At 47.1% G+C, this 6,385-nt stretch overlaps 1 pseudogene across 1 annotated transcript; it reads left to right on the top strand.

Moving 5' to 3' along the window:
- Window positions 1–2,002: 2,002 nt before the first annotated feature.
- Window positions 2,003–2,563, top strand: LOC105522459 (annotated as a pseudogene). Its single transcript, XR_001003449.1, has one exon. The product of XR_001003449.1 is annotated as a mitochondrial import inner membrane translocase subunit TIM14 pseudogene (transcript).
- The last annotated feature ends 3,822 nt before the right edge of the window (window positions 2,564–6,385 follow it).

Genomic DNA, 6,385 nt, shown 5'->3' with positions numbered 1-6,385 from the left:
AGCAAGTCACCTTGTCTGTATGGTTGCCTCTACCTTAGACAGAAAATCTTATTTAATTAGATAATAATTAGATAAGTGAAAAGAGAGGTATAAAAGTGTTGGTGCTAATTGCATTTCCTGCACAGGCCTGCATCCTGTTGTTTCACTTTTAGCAACATTCACACCCGTCACAAGACAACCTTGACTTCGGGAATTTGAGACCAGAAAGGTGTGACTGTCACTTTTCTTATTCTGCCTGACCTAGACTTGTGAGATAGGAGTTCCCTGGAGATGCGGCACAGTCCACTGGGCCTGCCATAAACACTATGTGTCCCAAAGGCCAAGGCCAATGTCTTCACTGCAGATGACTCACTGTGCAGGGGGTAGCAGGAAGGACTATGAATCCAGAATGCTGAGTTTCTGGGTGCTCAGGATCAGATCCTGCCCTGGGACATGTTTAAAATGAGTAGAGACTTTTGCAGACTGGGCAACATAGCAAGACCCTGTATCTACAAAAAAAAAAAAGAAATTAGCGAAAAAAGTTAAAAATCAGCCTCACGAGTAGCTGGGGCTACAGATGCATGCCAACATTAGGGCAAGGTAGTCCCAGCTGCTCATGAAGCTGAGGCAGGAGGATTGTTTGAGCCCAGGAGCTGGAGGCTGAAGTGAGCTATGGTCATGTAACCGCACTCCAGCCTGGGCAACATAGCAAGACCCCATCTCTACAAAAAAAATGTAGAATTAGCCAGATGTGGTAGAGAACACTTGTAGTCCCAGCTATTCAGGAGGCTGAAGCAGGAGGATTGCTTGACCCCAGGAGTTGGAGGCTGCAGTGATCTAAGATCATGCAGCTGCACTCAAGCCTGAGCAACAGGGCAGGACCCTGTCTCAAGGGAAAAAAAAAAGAGAGAGAGAGAGAGAGCAAGAGAGAGAGAGACAGAGAGACTTTTGCGGGTGTACAGAGAGACTTTTGCGGGTGTAGTGAAGAAACACTGCACCAGACATTCATCATCACAGGAAGGGGGACTAGGGAAAAACCAAGACTCCACATGTGAGTTTCTCTTTGCTGTGTGATGTGAACCTCGTGAGCCAGGAGGCCTTTGTTGGACAGCCCGTCCTGAGTGTGGTTTCTGGGTAACTAGGTGAGAGGCAGATGTGACGTTAGGAGTGTTGTATGGCATCAAATCAGAGGCACACAGATGCAGTGAGTGCCTAAGACAAGCAGGAGGCCTCATCGTCCTCAGGATCAGCTGCCTCGGGAGCTGAGTCTTCCCCCAGGAGCTGAGCTGGGTAACAGCATCTCTCAAGCAAAGGGTACCTGAGTTTGGAAGGAAATGAAGAGGTGGGACCTCCCTTGTTCTTATGGGACCAAAGTTGTCTACAGCCCTTAGTAGTCTGGGGTTACAAATGAGATCACAGCAATTTCCACATTACAATATCTCTGAATCCACAGCTGGCCCTAAGACCACAGCACCCCCCAGTGTCACCCAGGATATTTCTGGGACACCCAAGAAATATCGTAATTGGGTTCAGGGACCACGCCCTCATTCTGCAGCTCTAGCCTTCTTGCCTCAGCTGCCTGGTGCCCCCTGTGAAGCCACAGCACCCATCACACGGTTTAGCCTGCAAGTGTCAATCACACCTCCCTGTTTCCTGTTCCAACCCAATAGCAGGGCCGGAAGGGAGGAGCCAAAACTCCACTCCGGAATAGAGTGTGGAGTCTCGCCTTCCATCTGATTGGACCGGCTTAGGTCACATGGCCAGCCCTGGACCAATCACAGTCACCAAGGGAATGACACGTGCTCAGGCTCACTGGGGTCCAAGCAGGAAAGGTGAGTGTTGTGGGAGGGGAGACGGTCAACTCTACCAACCTAGGCCCCTGGTGGAAGGAAAGAGGGACATGGATTTTGGGTAGTGCATAAGAGTTCTCCAGGGAAACAGAAATAATAAGATATCTATATAAAGGAATGTATTATAAAGAATTGGCTCGGCATAGGGCGCCTGTGCTTGAGCGGTTTGTGCTTGAGGTTGGGGGTTGCGTCCCTCTCTGGTAAAGGCGTGCAGGTGTTGGCCACGCCCTCTGAGCTGGGATGAGCCGTGCTCCCGGTGGAAGCAAGGGAGCGCAGCCGGAGCCATGGCCAGTACAGTGGTAGCAGTTGGACTGACCATTGCTGCTGCAGGATTTGCAGGCCGTTATGTTTTGCAAGCCATGAAGCATATGGAGCCTCAAGTAAAACAAGTTTTTCAAAGCCTACCAAAATCTGCCTTCAGTGGTGGCTATAATAGAGGTGGGTTTGAACCCAAAATGACAAAACGGGAAGCAGCATTAATACTAGGTGTAAGCCCTACTGCCAATAAAGGGAAAATAAGAGATGCTCATCGACGAATTATGCTTTTAAATCATCCTGACAAAGGAGCATCTCCTTATATAGCAGCCAAAATCAATGAAGCTAAAGATTTACTAGAAGGTCAAGCTAAAAAATGAAGTAAATGTATGATAAATTTTAAGTTCATATTGGTTTATGTATATGAGTACTAAGTTTTTATAACAAAATGCCTCAGAGCTACAATTTAAAAAAAAAAAAGAATTGTCTCATGGAATTAGGGCCCTAAGATGTGTAGTCTGCAGGCGGGAGACCCAGGAGGACCGATCGTATAGATTCAGTCCCAGTCCACCTCTGAAGGCAAGAGACCGATGTGCCAGCTTAGAGCTCAAAGACAGGCAGGAGAAGTTCTTTTTTTATTTTATTTTATCACTGTATTTTATTTCATTTTATTTTATTTTTGAGATGGAGTCTCACTCTGTCACCCAGGCTGGAGTGCAGGGGGCTGATCTTGGCTCTCTGCAACCTCCGACTCCCGGGTTCAAGCAATTCTTGTGCTTCAGCCTACTGAGTAGCTGGGATTACAGGCACCCACCACCACTCTTGGCTAATTTTTTTTTTTTCCCCCCAAGACGGCGTCTCATTCTGTCACCTAGGCTGGAGTGCAGTGGTGCAGTCTCAGCTCACTGCAACCTCTGCCTCCCGGGTTCAAGCGATTCTCCTGTCTCAGCCTCCTGAGTAGCTGGGATTACAGGCACACACCACCATGCCTGGCTAATTGTTGTATTTTTAGTAGAGACGGGGTTTCACCATGTTGGCCAGGATGGTCTCGAATTCCTGACCTCATGATCAGCCTGCCTAGGCCTCCCAAAGTGCTGGGATTACAGCCGTGAGCCACCGCGCTCAGCCCATGCTCGGCTAATTTTTGTATTTTTAGTAGAGACAGGATTTCACCATGTTGACCAGGCTGGTCTTGAACTCCTGACCTCAAGTGATCTACCTGCCTTGTCATCCCAAAGTGCTGGTATTACAGGTGTGAGCCACTGCGCCAGCCAAAAAGTTCTCTTTTATTCAGGCTTTTTGTCCTAATGAGGTCTTCAATTGATTGGATGAGGTCCACCCACATTAGGCGGAGGCAATCTGCCTTACTCCAGCCTACTGACTTAAATGTTAATCTCATCCAAAACACTCTTAGAGACAAACCCAGGATGATGTTTGACCAAATGTCTAGGCACCCTGTGGCTCAGTCAAGTTGACACATAAAATTAACCATCAGGTTGGAAGCTGTGGCTCATGCCTGGGATCCCAACACTTTGGGAGGTCGAGGCAGGAGGATTGCTTGAGGCCAATGTTTCAGACCAATCTGGGCAACATAGCAAGACTCCATCCCTCCAAAAAAAAAAAAAACCTTTTTTTTTTTGAAACGAATCTTACTTTGTTGCCAGTCTGGAGCACAATGGCACGATTCTCCTGCCTAAGCCTCCCGAGTAGCTGGTACTACAGGTGGGCACCACACCCAGTTAATTTTTGTATTTTTAGTAGAGATGGAGTTTCACCATGTTGGCCAGGATGGTCTCGATCTCTTGACCTTGTGATCCACCCATCTCGGCCTCCCAAAGTGCTGGGATTACAGGGGTGAGCCACCTCGCCTGGCCAAAAGTTTTTTTTTTATTGGCCTGGTGTGGTGTCCCGTACCTCAGGAGGCTGAGGTGGGAGGATCGCTTGAGCCCAGGAGTTCAGGCTGCAGCAAACTACGATCACACCATTGCACTCCAGCCTGGGCAACAGAGTGAGACCATGTTTCTAAAAGAAATAAAAAATAAAATAACCATCACAGGTAGGCACCAACAATGTACACCACAACTGTAGTGTCTGAGCCCAGGATCTGCATGCCAGTGCCCCGGAAGCCATGACCTCCCTGAGGCCAAGCACTGCTGGATCTACCTCTGCAGCCATCAACGGAGTCTAGGGCCACTGTGCCCATCTTTGGGGCTTCACTGAGGTTCTTCTGAAAATGCCTCTCCACATCACAACTCCAATGGCTGTTGAAGGACACAGATACTGCAGTCCCCTCTCTAGGACCCCTCCTCGATATTCTCTTCTTCCCATCTTTCTCCAGCCACTCCTACCCGAATCACCTCCTTTCTCCTTCAGCCCCACCAAGAAAAGCCTCTATTCTAATCAATTCCTAAAAACAGATTAGTCGTAATTGTATGAAGAGGGTAAACACGTTCCCTTCACCCTACGATTTTCCAAAGGGGACAGGTTTTGAAAATGTCATAAATGTATCAAATCATTAAATGTATTAATGCATGAAGTCAGCTCGATAAATTGGCATCCTTAAGTCATGGTGGTGTGTGCTTTATGACAAGGTAAAAATTGCCCCATTTTCATCAAGACCGAAAATAAAAACCAATGACTATGATAATGAGTAGTCTGTGTTTCACCCATTCTCCAAACCGGAGCCTGGAAATGCCCTCTCACCAGCCCTGTGCCTGCCACAGGGTTCAGACAGGGAAACAGAGGCCCTGTGAAGACCAAGGGGTGAGATTATACACACATGCACACACACACACACACACGTATACATGCATGTATATATGTGTGTACACATATGCATATATATGTATATATGTGTGTATATATGTATTCCAAAAATGAAAGAGAGGAAATTTAGGGAAACAGTCTACGAAAGGACTCTCACTTCTGACACCCCCAGCAAGTGCAGGAGGTCTCCAAGACCACCTTCAGGTTTGATAATTTGCTAGAAGGACTCACAGAACTCAGAAGGGCATCCTACTCACACTTACAGCTTATTACAGCAAAAGGACACAGATTAAAATCAGCCCAGGGAAGAGACACGTGGGGCAGAGTCTAGGAGGGCTCCACACATGGATCTCCTAGTTGTCCCCTCCCAGGGGAGTCGTGGGCAGTGCTGACATCTGTCAGCAGTGAAGTCTGACAATGCACATGGATACGTTTCTCCCTTGACATTTGGACAAGGATGTGTGGCGTTGGCAAGAAGGGCTGCCCACAAGATGAGTTCTCTTTCCCACCTTCACCCTCACTTCCTCTGATGGATTCCTCCTGCGGAACATGCCAAAGACAGCGCACTCTCGTGCCATGTCCAAGAGGTATCCTGAGCTGGCTTCTCCTGGGCTTCTCTCTTCCTCCCTGGGCCACCTTGCCTCCGTCGCGGCCATCTGCACACCACCCCAGGAAAGGCTCTTCCTCTTAGGGGTGGCACCTGGACACATGCCACCCAGGCTCGAAGGGGGAGCAGGCAGCCTCCCAGACCAAGCTCCCCATGCACGGGTGGCTGTGTGTGCTGCAAAGAAACATGGAGACGTCAATGAAAAAGCAAAGACCCACTGACGGCTCTCTTCCTCGCCACCTCAGGTCTCCCCACAACAGTCAGGAATAAGACTCGCCTCCTTCAACCACCTTCTGAATCTCCCCCTTAAAAATATAATATTTCTTAAGATTGTTTAATTTTTAAAGAAAATTGGCCAGGCGTGGTGGCTCATGCCTGTAATTCCGGCACTTTGGGAGGCTGAGTCAGGAGGATCTCTTGAGCCCAAGAGTTTGAGACCAGCCTGGGCAACTCAGGGAGACTCAGTCTCTATTTAAAAAAAAAAAGGGTAAAAGAAAAAGAAAATTCAAAATGAGCCATAATCTCTCCACCTAGATAATTCCCACTGACATTTTGAAATAATAAAATATATATGTATGTGTATCTATACATAGTCATATATTGAATATATATTCATATGTTGAATATATAGTATATGAATATATATTTATATCAGATATTCATATATTCAACATTATATATTAATATCATGTATATTCATAGGTTGAAATTATGTATATATATAGGCATGCACACATATACATATATATGCAAAATTAGAAATAGATCAAAAGTTTATAGGGGACTGGGTGTGGTGTTTCATGCCTGTAATCCCAGCACTTTGGGAGGATGAGGCAGGCGGATCACTTGAGGTCAGGAGTTTGAGACCAGCCTGGCCAACATGGTGAAACCCAGTCTCTACTAAAAATATAAAAATTAGTTGGGCATG

This window comes from Colobus angolensis, unplaced genomic scaffold, assembly GCF_000951035.1.
Source record: "Colobus angolensis palliatus isolate OR3802 unplaced genomic scaffold, Cang.pa_1.0 Scaffold43, whole genome shotgun sequence".
Classification (NCBI taxonomy): domain Eukaryota; kingdom Metazoa; phylum Chordata; class Mammalia; order Primates; family Cercopithecidae; genus Colobus; species Colobus angolensis.
The sequence above is the reverse complement of the archived record's forward strand: the minus strand, read 5'-3'. Positions and strand labels throughout refer to the sequence as shown.